Source organism: Hylobates moloch, unplaced genomic scaffold (genome assembly GCF_009828535.3).
Source record: "Hylobates moloch isolate HMO894 unplaced genomic scaffold, HMol_V3 SCAFFOLD_13, whole genome shotgun sequence".
Taxonomy (NCBI): domain Eukaryota; kingdom Metazoa; phylum Chordata; class Mammalia; order Primates; family Hylobatidae; genus Hylobates; species Hylobates moloch.
Genome location: NW_026652288.1, coordinates 95,818,365 through 95,835,691, shown reverse-complemented (window position 1 = coordinate 95,835,691; position 17,327 = coordinate 95,818,365). Strand labels below are relative to the sequence as shown.

General features: G+C 46.2%; 1 protein-coding gene across 2 annotated transcripts in view; it reads left to right on the top strand.

Moving 5' to 3' along the window:
* The first annotated feature begins 10,948 nt into the window (after nucleotides 1-10,948).
* Nucleotides 10,949-17,327, top strand: part of DGKG (diacylglycerol kinase gamma) — a 214,559-nt gene continuing 208,180 nt past the window's right edge. Inside the window, exon 1 of one of the 2 annotated variants that reach the window (XM_032171841.2) lies at nucleotides 10,949-11,283. The gene's annotated coding sequence lies outside the window, so the exon portion shown is untranslated. The remainder of the gene's footprint in view (nucleotides 11,284-17,327) is intronic. The other variant, XM_032171842.2, reaches the window with a different exon arrangement.

Genomic DNA, 17,327 nt, shown 5'->3' with positions numbered 1-17,327 from the left:
CTTGTAGGGTCAGGATGAGAACTGACCCAGCAAGGTGACCAGTGCAGAGGAGAGGATGGGTTAATTTCAGTAGTTGTTACTACTCTTTTTGCCTCCATTTCTCCTCTTCCAGCTGCTCATGGGTTGGTTCCCCCTGCTTCACCACCACAGGAATGATCCTGCACCCCTTTGGGGCACTCTGGCCAAATGTCCCCAGCTCTAGGAGGACACTGATGGCAGGACATCCCCTGGACATATCTCCCTGCACAAGGAGCTCTAGGTCTCCGCTTGGTTTGTGAAAAATTGAGTTTGGCATCGGCTTCTCTGGATTTTGAAAACATCTGGTGATTATGAGGAGAAGCAGCAAGGTGGAAGGAGCCTGGGTCCTGACGCCCAACAGGACTGTCTGCTTCCTGCTACCCCAGGTGTGTGATCTTAGGCAGCCCATCTCACTTCCCAGACTTCAGGGTCTTCTGTCCCTTACAGGGCGATCGTGAGACTGAAATGGCATTAGAGAGAGTGTCTGGCACACAGTAGGCACATGATGAGTGTCTTCATTCTTTCCTTTCTTTTCTTCTCTGTATCTTCAAGTTTCCAGAGAAGATTAGAAATCAATTATAAAACTGCATAGGACTCAATGGCATCAATCAATTTCTTAAATTACCATTAAATATAATTGTCAGCAGAAGAGAGCTGAAAAACTCGCATCCAGAATCCAACAAAATGAGCCGAATCTCACTCAGTGGACTGATGGCAAATTGGCTGAGTTCCTATTCCTCCCTTTTTTTAATGCTGCAGAGATGAGGTAACACCAACACCCAGGCCGCAAAAGCAAATGTCTCAATGTATTCGTTTTTCTAGTTTAATCCGTTTCAACTATGAAAGGCAGACTGTCATCTATAACAAAGTAGCTCAACGATAATTTGTGCTTATCCACAACTCAGCGTTGGGAGTTCCACTTGGGACTCGTCTCCGTCTCCAAACACAAAAGGATAAACAGCATATTTCTACTGCTTATTCCTTTTTTATTTTTTTCTTTTTCTTTTTTTGTCTACTGTTTATTTCTATGTTCAGCAATCATGAAAAGATCATGGAGTTGCAGCCCACATTTCTATAAATTGTAATGAACAAACATGATGCCAGTAAAAAACAACGACAACAACAAAAAACTAAACTAAAGCACGCAGTGATGTGCTTCAAGTTTTGCCTCAAGATCTGAGGAGGAAGACACAAGTTTATTCTCCACTGACAGTGATATTTCTGTGGGAAACATTTGAAAAGAACCATGTGGCCAGTAGTCTCTAGTTTCTGTACCTGCATCAGCCTTAGGACAACCCACCATCTGAAACAAGCTTACTGTGATTCTCAACATGGTGCCACAAACCATCACTCCCAGAAACTCATCAGGGCTTCTACTGAGGTATGCAGTGAAGGAAAGGAGTCACTCTGAGAGTCCCCAGGGAATGTTCAACCATAACCTTGGTGGAGGTAGGGGTAGGAAAAGCAGGCAGACCATTCACGTTAGAACCAGAAGCTAGGTTGCATCTCTTTCTCGTCCCTGTGTTAGTTTCTACAGGGCATTAGGGGTAGAATGGTATGGTAGGACCAATGTTGTACTAGTAAATATTTGACAGTCAGCTCTGATGGGGGTGGGAGAAAGAGCGTTCTGATTTATAGCATTTGCAGATTGCTATGGCTTAAATACTCCCACCATGGCTGGCTTGAAACTAGCACTAGATGTCACCGGATGCAGAATCGGGGAGAGATGAGCACCCCTGCCTCCAGCCCACTACTTGGTAGGCCCCTGGGACCACCACTGCCTGCGGTTGTCAGTGGGTGCCACCATGTCACACAAGGGCAGATGGAAGGCCTTGACTAGACTTCAGGACACAGATGGGGCACCATCATCTGTCCCTGAGAAGTCCCCCCACCCACCTTTTTGGACCCCCTGTGCTCCTCTCTCGTAGATCACTTGTGAGGCCATGGTGTCACCATGTGTCCACATGCCAGTCCTCCCGTGTGAACACAGGGCCCTGTTTTCATTTCCATCCTCCCACACCTGATGCAGTTCCTGGAAAAGTAGGCATGTAAATAAATAAACATTTATTGACTGGATGTTGGAATGAATGAGTGAATGCTCTGTGGGAGGGGGTGGGGGGAAACACAGAAGCTGGCATCACACATCTGCAAAGACCCCTTGCAAAAAAAAAAGAGTTGACACTTGAGGCCAGGAGTTTGGGACCAGCCTTGGCATCATAATGAGACTCCATCTCTACAAAAAGAAAAATTGTTGGTTTGTTTTTCTAATTAGCCAGGCATGGTGTCACACGTCTCTAGTCTCAGCTGCTCAGGAGGCTGAGGGGGGAGGATTGCTAGAGCCCAGGAGTTGAGGCTCCAGTGAACTATGATCATACCATTGCACTCCAGCCTGGGTGACGGAATGAGACCCTGTCTCTAAAAAAATTTTTTTAAGAATAGGATTTATTTTTCTGTATATCAGTGGACAAAACCAGGACCAAAAGGAGGAAGTGGCAGGGAAGTAGTTTAGAGTCTCTGAAGGAATGGAGTTCCTAGCTCCTACAGATCTATAGAATGCAGGGTCCTCTCTGTCTTCTACTTTTCAGTTAGCATCCTCTGCCCGTCACCCACTTGAAAAATCGCCCTAGTCGATTTCCCCTGCCTCTACACCCTAACGCAGGGAAAGGAATTTTTGCTATTGCCACAAATATTGAGGGAAGTCCACTTGTGCGATCCCTAGCCCAGGAGAGGTTGGGAACATTCAAAGTAGTAGAGGCTACAGTCCACAGTGTTTTCTCTCATTATACAAAGCAAAGCCAGGTGCAATAGTTCATGCCTGTAATCTCAGCACTTTGAAAGGCCAAGGTGGGAGGATCGTTTGACCAGCCTGGGCAACATAGCAAGACCTCATCTCTACAAAAATAAAACCAAACAAACAAAAATAATAACCAGGCATGGTGGTGCACACCTGTGGTCCCAGCTACTCAGAAGGGTGATGCCGGAGGCTTGTTTGATCCCAGGCAGTCAAGGCTGCAGTGAACTATGATCACACCACTGCACTCCAGCCTGACAGACAGAGCAAGAACCCCCATCTCAAACAATTAATCAACAGAATTCCTGGTAGGTGTTTGGGACTTCTCTTTTATTCTCCCTCCACAGATTGTTCAACTCTCTCTTCTTTAGACCTTTAATCCCACTGCATCTTCTTACCACCAACTTCTCCCCTGTGTGGTCTATAATTTTTGCTCCACCATGAACCCCTCAGAGACAGAAAGCAACACCCCTGTCTGAGTCTCGTGGCTAGCACAGCATCTACTCACTGGAAGTGCCCAAGAAGCATTTGTTAATGAACAAATTCACAAATGAGAGGGGAAAAGAAAGTACTTTCTATACCTCTAATTTATGTATCCCCAATTGGCAAACATCCCAGAAACACCTAGAAATTATTTACAGAATAAGGTAAGCTATGACGCTAGCTAGAGATCTGTGAGACGGTGATTTGGAAAAATTCAGAGCCCCCCAGTCTACATCCTTCTAGGGCCAATTGTAAAAATCTTTCTCTCAGGAACAAATAACTACAAAAACTTTAAAATACAGGCAGTTCCCTACGTAGGAACATGTTGTATTCTGAAAATCTATTTATGAAATTGTTGTTTGAAATTCAAAATACACTTTCTCATAGAACTGTATTCAGAAGAATAACTGACAACACAGCTCGAACTCGAGAGATTTGCAAAGGAAAATAATAGGAAGCACTAAAGCTACACTATGGAACCACTCTTTTCTTTGACACATCATAAAATAGACATATGGAATGTGTCAAACTACACTGTAACCTTTGGACAATGGGCAATACTTGGAAGCAATAAAATGAAATTTTAAATGGTTTCTTTTTTTATTTATTGTAAATGCTGGTACCTGAGAAAAAAAAGCACGTTGTATTTGCAGTAGCTGCTGAGGTTGAAAGGGATACCTGAGGAGATGCTTAGACCAGGCTGTCCTGCTCAGACTTCAGGGCCTGGATGAATCACCTGCAGGGCTTGTTCAAAATGGAGATTTCTAGTCTCTCCCTCTAGGGAGGCACATTCGGTGGGTCAGGGTAGAGCCCAGGAATATGCATTTTAACAAGCACTTAGGAAAGTCTGACCTAACTGATGTGAGGAACATGTCTAGAGAACTGCTAGCCCAGAAGAGATGCCACATCACTTCTACCTGGGCTGAAGGCTCATCTCCTGAGACCGCCTCTGTCTGTTTGGTACAGAACCATGCCCCCTCTCTCATTCTCCCGATTCCTTCTCCAGTGGGAGAAGAGGGCAAGTAACGACTTGTCACTCCACAGGCTATGTATAGAGTCAGGGATTCAGGGTAAACAGCATAGGTGAGAGATGAAAGAGATCCCATCACTCATTCAACAAACATTGAGGGCTGAGATGCAGCTGGCATGCTGGTGGTTGAAATAACCAAAAATTTTTGTAAGCTGGAAAAATAGTCTCTGCCCTGAGTACTGCTCTCCCAGGTAGTAACCTCCTGCTAGTAGCAGCTACCCCAGTGAAACTCCCCATGGGCTGGGATTAATAACATCTTCATAGGATGTGTGTGTATAAAGTGCTAAAAACTTTATAAATGCTTAATAAATGTTTATTTATTTCTATTATTGTGTTGCCCTACAACTGTATTAAAATATACTTGGAGAATCAAGACAAAGACATAAAAAAATATAGCCAAGCAACAATAAGCCAGTTTTATAGAATGCAGTTCAGTTTGTCGACAAGTGCCGCAGAATGAAAATTAAGGCAAGTTCAGCGTGAGAGAAGCTCTCTCAGAGGAAGCGCACAGCACACGGTGGCTTCTGGTTTCTAATACTGCCTCCAGCACGTACAGGCTGGGAGAGCCCAGCCATCCACCTCTGCGTAAAGTGAGGAGGATGATTCTCGCCTCACAGGGCTCTTGGGAGGGTTAACGTCCAAGTCTGCATAGTGCCTGGCTCATGATAGGTGCTCAGTGAGAGGAAGCTCTTTAGCAAGATCTGAAAATGGGAATAAGCCTTCCTGTAATTGTAGAATCTCAGAGCCATCAGGGACGTGTAGTTGTCTTCTTTATATTCAGTTTCATATGATTGATCGCCTACTATGTGCAATACTCTGTGAGTGATAGAAAAACAAGACGTAGTCTAAGGAGTATAAATTGCTGTTCCATGGATGGGGGTGGACAACGGGTATGAAGCACAGACAAGTAATCATAATACAAGGCAGTCTGTTGTAAGTACCGGAATAAATTATAAACAAGTTTCAATGGAAGTACAGGAGAGAGAATAATTAACTGCAACTGGGTGGATTTAAAAGGCACTACAGAAGGAGCAAGAGAGAGAAAAAAGGCAGTTCTCCCAGCCGTGGGTGTAGCCTGAGCAGGACAGGGAGGAGCAGGTGCAAGGTGTGTTCAGAAGACGAAGCCAGGCAGCGTGCACACCATGTCCTCGAAAAGCTTACCGGACATGCAAGTGGATGAGTGAGCTGGGACCACTTCATGGAGGACCCTGAATGCCATTTTAGGGACTCTATTTCTCCCTATTTAAGGCAGTAATAACAATAATTCCATTCATCCAGAACCTACTATGTGACCAGTCCTATTGTAGACTGTTTATAAATATTTCTTCTATCTTCCATAAAAGCCTATGCCTAAGTATTATTATGTCCCTTTTATGGATGAGGGATCTGAGGCTTTGAAGGCTATTGAACAAAGAGAGGGCCTTGGGGTCTAAACTCTCAGAAGTTCCTCCAGCAGCAGCAAATGAGAAGAACGGATGAGAAAAGTGCTGGCACTTGGGGCTCCCTCAATTGCTAACATGTTATGACATTTTGTCCCCACAAATTGGTTAACAGGAGGTAAAGAAGTGACCAGGATTTCTAAAAATAGACTGATCTTTTCAAAAGTTTTGTGGGCTGGGCAGGCTTTGAAGCAAATGGTCATTTAGGGAGTTAGAACCTTTTCCCCTCTGTGGCTCTTCCCAGCGTTTTCTGTGAAATCTTCCCCTCCAGGGACAACAGTGAAGAATTCCACGGCGGTGTCTCTTGACCAGACATAGCAGAAAACAGACCTGGAGTAATGTAGTGAACCCAAATTAGCCTTTTTACAAGCTCATTAAAGCATAAAATTTAACATCCTTTGCCCAAAATATAACAGAAAGAAGAAAGCCTCCTTCTTTTTTCTCCCTACTCACTCATACCTCCTTCCCCTCTTTCCACCATCTGTCTCCGGATAGGCAATCATCAAAGCAGGATCTTGGATGGGTAGGTGTCTCCTTCATTGTCAAGTAAACACAATCAAAGTTCCTCGGAAATCCACTGTGGGCAACTCCAGTGACACTGTAGAATTCCAGGCAGGGGGCGGATGTGCACTCTGGTAGTCCTGAAGTCCACCAGCTCCTTTCATGTTAAAATATTACTATATTTTAATGTGGTGTAGAAAGAGTTGCTGACCTGAATTGCTGTTTCTTAGGAAGCAGACACATTAGCAAGTAGTATAATAATTAGGCTTTAAAAAATAGACTACCGTAAGGGAACAGACTATCTTCAATAACTATATTTTACATTTTTGCATAGCACTTCTAAAACACTTTCAAATAAGCTTCTTCATTTAACCATTACCCTGAGATGCATGTATTACTATCCCCACTTTGCAGAAGAGGAAATTGGAGCTTAGAGACTCAGATCTAGCTCTTTCGACTCCATCTAATTCTAAATTATCTATTTATTATTCTGAACCCCATGGCTTCTCCTTTGTGCTTTTCTTCAAGCCTATCAGTTGATATTGTGAGAACTTTCCCAACTTGCCTTGTGGACGGGCCCCACCCAGGCAAGGGGGCAGTACTTAAAAGTTGTTCAGTTCCTAGTACTTAACAGAGTATCAGTGCCAGAAAGGGTTGTAGGGACCGTTTCCAGCCTCCTTATTTTCTAAGAAAACTAAAAGGAGGGAATCTCCTGCCTACATTCCCAGGGCTGGATCCCAAATCCCATTCACGGCGAAACTGTGACCAGGAGCTCCTGGTTCTCCTGTTTCCAGCCCACAGTCTCACTCCACCACAGCTTTCACAATCAAAACCAAGAGGAAAGTTAAGGTTAGGACTTGGCTAATATCTGTTCCCATCCTGTCATTGCTTGATAACATGGAGAGAACCTATTGATTATGAGATCATAAAATATTAGGTGGAAGACAGCTTGGAGATAATCTGGTATAATCCTTTGTGTTCTGTACATGAGAAAAGCGAGGCCTAAGAAGGCGAGCAGAACCCCCCACCCAGCCCACCTTGCGGTTGGTGACCCTGACCTCAGCTGTGCTCCAACTGACAGGTGCTGTTCGCTCAGCTTGTCAGAGACAGTGGGACTAAAAATTTCCTTGGCTTTGCCTTGGCAATGGAGACCAGGCATCAGCTGCTGGCTTGGGTGATGTGTTCCCAGAGCAACATGGTGAGTGTGAGCTGCCAACATTGAAGTCTCAGGGAATGTAAAGTGTTGAACCAGTTAAACATCCAAAAATGCCCCGTCTCTCAGAAACAAGGGTGACTCATCACAGCGCTTGTGCTACAATTGGGAATGGCATTAGGGTGGCTGTGGGGGCTAAAAATCCATGCTCAGAAGCCCCCAGCTTCGTTTCCTCCGGCTCTTTGTTCGCAGGTCTTTTCTGTGGCTGAGAACCAACATACACATGCTCCACTGCCAAACCCAGCCCTCCTCCTCCATGAAGCCTGCCTTGACTCTTTTCAGCCCAGAGGAGGTCTCCTTTCTCAAGCCCTGAGAATCTGCCCCGTACAATTTGGCACTTGATTCCATACTGTCGTTCACTGTTTCTGAACCAGTGGAGCGTTTGTTTTATAACTGACATGGATTGCAAAATCTTCGAGGGGAGGCACTAAGCTTCCTCCTCTCTACCCTACAGTGTGTCTCAGGGTGTCACCGCAGAGCACAGACGTGCTCAGACTCACAGATAGTCCTGACCTCAAGACTCTTTCTGCTTTACCTTATGTTTGCACATACAGCAAATGCCCAGTAAATCCTCACTTCTTTCACTGTAGCTTCAGCCTTTTCAAATAAAGAGCTCAGTTGCAGGGCCTCTGTCAGCCCATGCAAATTGGAGAAAAGGCATCCCTCCCTCCAGGCAGACATGACGCTGCCAGGTTGTGTGGCTGGGCAAGTGGGGCATGAGTTGGATTCCAGCCCCTTAGCTGGGTGTCCTGTGCAGCGAGCCACATAAGCCACCTGGGCTCTGGCTCCACGTGAGAGCAGCAACAAGGACTCCCTCCCCACAGTGCTCCGTTCTGATGAGGAAGGCCTACCTTGGGAAAGCTGGCATCAGATACTTCCCAGCTTGCTTCCCAGCTCATTTCCCATCAAAAGCAAACAACAGAAAATCCACACCTGCCATAGATCCTCACTATGGAACCCAAGGTCTATGCTCCCAGAAGAGCATTTGGAGACTCCCACAATACTGTCCCAGCCTTCTTTTCTTCTGCTGGGAAGACCCAGAACTCACCATGAATTGTCCTACTTCTCTGCTTTTGCTTTTTCCCAGCCTAGATTGCCCTTGTCCTGTTGATCTTTAAGTGAGATCTCTATTCCCCTTTAAAATCCGATCTGAAACCCTACCTCCTCCATGATGCCTCCGTAGCACTAATTGTTCTTGGTGCTTCTTCCCGCCCCATCCCTCTTTGCCTTCCACATTGCTTCAGCCTCTATTACGACCCTTTTCCTCCATGTTATTAGCATGTAACTCAGTCCACACAGCCTTCTCTGAACTCATCCTGCAGCAACTCAGATGCATCATTTGCCTCCATCCTGATCCCGAAGGAATCCATTTGCAAACAAACTGGTGAACAATATTGACTTTACAAATGATTTCTTTCATAGGACTGGGGCTTTCATAGTCCACCCCACAGCAAACTACTTACCAATCTTTGCAAGCATCTCCCCTGAGCAAATCCCTGGACAACTTGGCAACCCTGTTGCCTGTTCTCGGGCAAGTTGCTTGGCAACCCTGTCCTCAGAGCTCCTCCCCTCTCATTACCCTTCCCCAATGTGCTCTCAACCAAGCTGCGGCTCCACACTCAGTCTCTGCATGTCTTCCTCATTTGTTCCATTCAATTTATTTCCTTCCTGTCCTAATAGGCAGAGCAACTCAATGTTGTCCTAACACCTACCTCCAAACATGTACCCCAAGTCCATTATGATGCTCAGGCAAACACAGGGTCTCCTTCAGTTCAGCCTTCTTTAGAAGGAGTCAAGAATAGACAGCCAGAATGTTTTTCTTGTGACATGTATGTGCATTTTCCTCCACTGAGCACGCAGTCAAAAAAAGCAAGGATTGTGTCTTCCACATCCATGCAACCTAGCAAAGTGAAAATATATACCAGAAACCTGTGCTCAGGGCTCCCCTCTTCCAGGGACGAGGACAGTTCTAAGCCCTTTCTGTCTCTCAGTTCTTCTTTCCTCCCAAGTAAGGCCCAGGACTGGAGTTACGGGGAAGCACCTGAAGTTAGAGTAGGAGGTTAATAAATAGCTGTAAAATGAACGAGTCAGTGACTGAAGAGGCAACAAGAAAGGACAGAGGAAGAACTTTGAAGACACCCTCACCGAGATTATTTCAGCCTAGCTGAAGGGAACTTTGAGAAGCGACCCAGGGTGATAGAATGGATAAGACCCAGAGGATAAGAGGAGTCGCAAACACGGGGTTCTGGTATCAGCTCTGTCTTCATCACTGTGTGGAACCTTAAGGAGATCTCTCAGCTCTGTTTCTCATCTGCCTCACCAGCCTGCCTGCAGATAGCTCAGTATGGACACCACCCAACAGGGTCCTCAGAGCTGTTTGACATTCGTGTTTGAGGCTTCTTCCCCAAATGCACAGACACCCAGAGCCCCTCGGCACCTCCACACTCTGCAGAAAGCTTTTCTTGGCTACAGTGCTGGCCCAGGGACCTTCACTGCCCACTGGCAGAAAAGAATTCTCGGCTGTGGAAACGAGTAAACTCCACATATTTTAAAGATGACAGTCTAAACTCCTCATGACTCTAAATGTGGTGTGAAATGGACAGAAGTCACCCTGCTGTGTGACATGCCTGAAATAGTGTCACCACCACCATCACCCCCTCACGTGGACATGCACGTCATGGAAAGAGAAGCAACAAGTCACAGTGCCTTGGCCAATGTAGCTCCCCTATTCCCCCCGACTCCTCACCCCAGCCTCTTTTCTGTGCTTTTCTACATTTTTAAAAAAGAAGAGATCTATTTGTTCTGCAGGAGTACAGTCCACGGTCACCTAAAAGCAAAGGAGAATGGGAATTAAACACACCCAGAGACCCGACCCATCCAACAGAGTCCAGCTCAGGCAGGCTGTGCCAGTCTCCACCAGGCTACGAGGGGAAAACCTTTTCAAGTTGAACGGCCACCAATCCACTGCCACCAAAGTCAAGGTTGTCAGAAATGACCCTCTGGACAGGGCCAGTGATTTGGAGCCTAGAGATACTGAGTTCCTGGGAAACAAAGAGAACTTGTTCATTTTATATCTTTATTTTTTCTTCGATTTGGTCGGGATATTACGGTAGCTTTGACGAGAGTTGAGAAAAGGAAACGCCCAGTCGGTATTTATTTATCAAACAGTTGTCCTTTGCCTCCGGGGTCAGGGGCCCTCTGGTACCCACCACTGTTGCATCCTCTCCACACTCCTAAGCCTGAAACTCCTCCTCCCAAACCGAAGCCCTGTCAGTAAAAAGCGTCCTAATGATGCCCGCGCCCTACTTGCACCAAAGGGGGTCAGGTTCCCATCGAGCGGATCCACATTCGTGTGTGCGCACGCGTGTGCATGTGTGGGAGCGCGTGTCTGTGTGTGCCGTGTGTGTACGCGCGCGCTCCGGTGTGTGTGGCGGGGGCGGGCTCTGCGCCCGGGGGCCGGGCTCCGCAGTGAGAGTGGCAGCTGGACTTGCCAGGCTGCGAGGGGCAGGGCACAGAGCCGCAGTGCCGTAGTAGCGGGCCACGGAGATAGACGGCTTTGGAGCTGCGGAACCCCGAGCACAGGGTGAAGACCCCGGCGCTGCCAACCACAGTCTGGCCGCCTGGTCTCCGCGGCACCCACTCGGGCTGCATCCCCCTCCCCCGAGAGGGCTGCGCGGGCGGGAAGACGCCCAGAGGCCAGCTTCGGTCCCCCTTCTGTCTCTCGGTTCCTCTTTCCTCCCAAGTAAGGGAATAAACCGCGAGGAAGGAGCGCCCCGGGCCACCGCGCAACCAAGTGTTGCCTGGTGAGGTAAGACGGCGGCTGGGGCGGCGGAAGGGGTCCCCCGCTCAGGGAGCGCCGGGTGCAGCAACTTGGAAAAGGAGGGCAAAGCGGGAGCCGGTCCCGCGGCCAGGGAAGGGGCTGCAGCCAAAGCCACGGCGCCCACCCCGACAGTTCCACCTGCCACAAAGCCCTGCGGGAAGGGATGCCCCGCTCGAGGGGTGCAGGCTTGGGGAAGGCACAGGGTGGGGCTCGGCTCTCTCTGCGACTGAGAGGCCCCCTCAAGCCTCAAAGCTGTGCAGGTGGGAGGCGGCCTTGCTCCAGGCAGTTTGCTAAAACAACTGGTCGGATTTCCTTCTTCTTCTGGATTTACCTTGGCTCCTTGATATCCAGTTCGCGCTCCAGGCAGTCCGAGAAGCAGGGGATGCTTTTCCTAATGTCTGGCCGCCAAAGCCTCCGACCGTCCCGCGGGGTTCTAGGACTTTGGGGGCACTCCACAAAGCCCCTTGGCAGGGCGACTTAAAGGGAAGCTGAAGAGAACCCAGACACCTCAGAGAATAAAGGAGGGAAGGGTCGAATCTAAGGTTGATCTGTGTAGTCTCAGAGTCACAAGATGTGTCCATGTGTGTGTTTGTGTCCTGAGGAGTGCGTACCCGGAGTCACCTGTGGTGCTTTCGCAGACTGCACCGGTCCACCTCCCCTTGCCTAGTCTGCGATTTTCTTCGTTTGCACTAGTGGAATAGAATTAGGGGAGAGGGCTGTGGAGTTCTACAAAGCCCTACAGGTGATTTGACGTGCTGCCCCCATCCCCACCATCACTGCAGTGGAAAGCGTGGGACTAGAGCTAGAACCACCTTCCAGATGGGAGGGATCCAGCTGCGGAACTCAGAGTGGCGGTCGAGACCCCTCCCCCAGCCGCCCCACGCTGCGGGAGGGTCTGCTGCAGCGCGAGGCGATTTGTGGCTGCGCCGCAGTGGTGCCCGGGAGCGCTATGAACCCGTGGGCGCGCTCTCCCGCGCTGCGCCGCTGCCTCCTCGGACTTCATTAGCATACGATGACCTCTCTGTTGGGGGGAGGGCCTGGAAGGGCTGTTTGTCATTCCTTTATTTTGGGGACTTGGTGACGACACTTTGGATCTGGAGGTGAACACCAGGGGAGTCATGATGAGAGACAGCGGTCAGGACACAGGACTGGAAACGGCCCCTCTGGTCTGGATGGGGGAATCAACTTTGTTATTTTGGTGCTTGGGATTCTCTGTAAAATAGAGCTGGCAGAGACACTTGCTGGCACACAGGGCACCCTGGTTGTCAATAAAGGAAGTTAGATCATAGAGGGCAAATGTTGAGGTTTGGTCATGAACCCAGGCACAGACACACACCCCTTTATGTTTTATGTCCCTCTCATTCCAGGCATGTGTCTAACATAGGAAGGTACTTCACTGTCATATTAAAAGACTACATTTGCTGGAGATTCCAGTCCAAATATAAATTATACTCCTTAAATAAAGCCGCTGCAACTAAGCTAACTTCCCGGTCGTACTCCTGATCTATGTCTTTTTTGCCAATCACCCTTAACGTTTACGCCCAGCACTATAGGCATTACTACAGGTATTTTTCTGGGAGGGACTTTAGGGTGGGAAGCTAGTAGATGAGTCTTTCCTACCTTAGAATTTTATGGAGTGGTTGGTTCAGATCAACCAAGACATGGGGAGAAAACGATAAACATCAGCATGTCTTGAAATCTAGACTCCCAGAGATGGGAGTAACTACTAAGATCATCTGTTCTAGCTCCCCCAACTGCTCCAACTCCCCACGCAACAGCATCAACAGATGGCGAGGATCCCTCCAACCCGGACACTCCCAGAGGCCCAGGCTGTGCATGAGTGAGCCTCTGCGAGGAAAGAACCCAGAAGCCAGCAACTCTCCCCTCTCCTACTGATGGGAGTTGGTGGATGCTGGCCCCATCTCTTCCCCTGGAAGAGAAGGGGGAAAAGGGTGGGGAAGTATCCTTTCTTTGTGGTAAAATTTTAAAACTTTAAAAATGTATATCTTATTGTATTACATCATTATAATGTACTCTTTTAGTATAAAAGTAATTCATGTTCATTGCCAAAAAATTGGGAAGTTGAAAAGTATGCAAAGAACAAATCAATCACCCATGATCCTACAACTCCCATCCCACACTTAATATACTGGCATATTTCCTTTCCATCTATTTTTATGCCTTGAAATCATACAATCCACAGACAGCCAGCATTTATTGGGTGCCTAATAAGTATACTTTGCATGGTGTTAAATTTTATATTCATTATGTCCTTTAATCCTCAGGAGTCCCTCTGAGGTGAGTATTATTACTATGAATCCCATTTTTCTAGGGTTGCATTTTTCTAGGGTTCTAAGACTTCAGGTGACTTGCCCAAGTTACACGGCTAGTACATGGCAGAATCAAGATTCAAACCCAGGCTGTCTGACTCAAAAGTATGGTTGCTCAGCCTCTGTAGCTATTGCTTCTCTGCTTTTTTCTGAATTAGTGTTGTAGCAAAAGACCTTCATGAACATCGTTTGCCTGGCTGCATATTATTACACTGTTAGTTATTTAAGTTGCTTCCTGTCTTTAGCAACTACAAATAACTCTGGGCAAAGTCTTTACCGCACACACTTCCCATTACTTCCTTTGGATAGATGCCTAGAAATAGATCACCAGGCCAAAGGGCATGAAGGCTCACAGTATATATGAGAAGCCACTTTTCAGAAAGGGTACGCTAATTTACGATTCCATTCACCAGAAGCAACTCAGCCATAGTTAAAGCAGATGACCTTTAGGAATTCAAATAGGCCAAGGCCTCACACGACCAAGCCACATCACATGAGCATTCTTCGGTCTCATGGAAGAAGGAATCACACATATCACCTTACTTTATACACTCAGGAGGGATTATGGAACCCATACAACATAAAGCTATACCTATTTTTATGTGAGTAAGTATCAGCTGCAGAATTCTCTAGCTAAATGTCACATACTAACTTTGAACAAATCAAACCATCATGTAAAATATACAAATGTGTATAATGTCCCACTTCTCCATACAAGTCATTACAACAACACTCACTCCTGTGAACGTGCATCATGATCACAGCCAGATTCAGCAAGCTTAACCCATCAGCAACAGCTTCTTCACATACTGGCCATATTCAAAGAGTTGTTTATTTGTACCAAGTATCAGAATTCCACACCCAACCATAGTGAGAGCTGATGGCACTTTATAAGTAACAGAGTTTGTCTGACTAAAAAAAAAAAATCAAGACTAGTAACTATTAATAGTAATAAAACAATTTAAAAATAAGGTTATACCCGTCATCTAAAAAAAAATGTCCTCAGGCGGAAACAAAATGTGGCTGGCAGAGGAGAGATTGAATTAGGCAATACAAAACACACACACACACACACACACACACACACAAACTGGCCCTAGCTACGAGTTGTTCCTAGAGCCTCGTTGATCTCCAAGCCACCTCTGCCACCAGCAGTGGGTTTAGTAGCCCTGGAATATGATCTGTTGTTGCTCCCACTCTGAGATCAATTTATGCAAGATTCAGCTCAGGTCCTGAAATATCCTTCAGGGAAGCCCACCCTAGAGACTTCCTGAATCCATAGCACCTGTGCGTAAGCTTACCTCATATGGTGAAGTCGCTTATTTGCATATCTCCCACTGAACTATGAGCCCCCTGAAGGCAGAGACCATGTCTAATTCTTTTCTGTATCCCCAGCACCTGAGATAGTGCCAATCCATAGTCAACAATTAAATGTGATGAATGAACAAATAAGAGAATTTTCCAGGTCCTGTACTTACTGAATGCTTTACGTGCATTTCTCTTTCAGTGTACCTTTATTCTACTCAGGCTAGTCAGTCCCAGAAATGTACCTGAAAGGTGTCTAGAGCTATGCTGTCTGTTTTCACATGTGACTATTTCTGTGTTTAACTTAAGTTCATTAAAATTCAATGAAATTTGAAATTCAGTTTCTCAGTTACACCACTCACATTGCTAGTGCTTACCTGCAGCATGTGGTTTCTGGCTACCATATTGGAGAATGCACATTTAAAAGATTTCCATCATTGCAAAAAGTTTAACTGGACTGTGCTAGAGTGTAAGCTTGGTGCAAGCAAAGTGTGTGTCTGTCTGTCTTGTTTTCCACTGTATCCTCTGCACTAGCACAGTGCCTAGCCCAGAAGAGATGAGGGAGAGAAAGATAAAGGAGGGATGGTGGTAGTAAATGTTGTGGTAATATTAGCAATAGCACTTATTGGGCACTGACTCGGAGTCCCACATTGTGCTATGTTTTGTACACGCATAACTTCACCTGATATTCGCATCACTACATGCCTGGTATTAACCCCGTCTCACAGATAAGGAAACTGAGTCTCAGAAAGTTTCAGTGATTTGCCTATGGTCACAAAGCTGATAGGAGAGACTGAGATTGAAACTCAGGTCCATATAATTTCAAAGCTTTTTCTCTTTATTTATCTTCTCTTTTATTCTTGGACCTTTTGCTTTACTGCCTCAATAACTGCTGTGTGTGGTGATGTGGATTAGGATTGCCGCCATCTTGGCTTCCTGGGAAATCACAGAAAGGGGCCTTTTGAAAGCTTTCCAAGAGAAACAATGGGTATAATTTATGACTCTGAATCACATATCAAGAGTGCAAAATTTTGCTCAGGGGTCTTAAGAGAACCTGTCCCTGGATGGGTGAGGGAGGGAGAAAGGAACCCACCCATAGTGTGGCCTGACCAGGGGACCAAAACCTACAAGAGCAGACCAGTCAACCACCACAGTCTGTGCTTCTCCTCAGGGAGTCCTGAACCAGCTCTCAAGATCTCGCAGCCTGTTAATGGGGTAACTTGGCTCTCAACTCCCTGGCCGATGCCCTTTTCACTGCTCCACCCTACCTCATGGGCCATTTGCTCCAGTGCCCTCACTATTATTATCATCACTCTTGTCCTAGTTTTCTCTAATTTCTTTATTGTTAAAGAATAAAGTGCAAAATTTCAAGGGAGTGCTAATCAGCATGGAGAAGACTGAAATTACCACCTCCTCATTCTATTTCCTATTTCTATTAAAACTCTTTAAGGTCTAATTAAGAATCTATACCATTGACACCTGTTGAGCTTAATATCAACTGAAGTAACCCAATTCTCTTTTAAACTTGCTCTTGAACTGCGTTGCCCACCTGCTCGCCTTCACCCCATACTTGCCCACACCTCCTCACATGGTCTGATTACCTCAATTGCACACTGTCTCAGCACCCTGGGATGTTATTCACACTCTAGAGACTGTGCGTTGTTTCTCATTTTATCTTGTTCAGTTCAGTCTGCCTTGCCAACTTGCCCAGATATTTCTGGCTGTGATTCTATCATCCAGTATATTTTCCAGTGTATTTACTGGCCCTCTCAGCCAGCTTCCTGCCATCTCTGAATCTGATGAGCACGACCTCTTCATCTAAGTCATCAATAAAAATAATGAACACTATAGGATTCTGAGGCATTCCACTGTATGTTCCCTAAACATAGATATTAATTCAATAATTAAACAGCACTTACTTAGAAAATTTATTCAGCTTTCTGTACTATAACTGAGCCCATATTTCTTCATCCTTTTCAACATTATTAGAGGAATCGTATCAAAGGTCTTGATAAAGTCCAAATATTCTTCATCACTGGTATTTCCTTGATCTTCCGTCCAATAATCTTGTCAAAGAAGCAATTTTGTTGGTCTGACATAAACTAATTTCAGTGATTCCATGTTGGTTCCTTGAAATCACAGCTTCAATCCTAAAAGCTCATTCCACATCCCATTCCAGAATGTTTCCTGAAATTAACATCAGTCCCTCGAATTAAGACATTTTTATAAATTTTCCCATTTTAAAAAGCAGAACTTTATTTCTCATGAAGGTGATGGTAGTGGTGGTGATGATGGTGGTAATGGTGATGATGGTGGTGGTAGGACAGTGATGTTGGTGGTGGTGGTGGTGGTAATAGTGGTGGCAGTAGTAGGGGTGATTATTATGGTGGTGGTGGT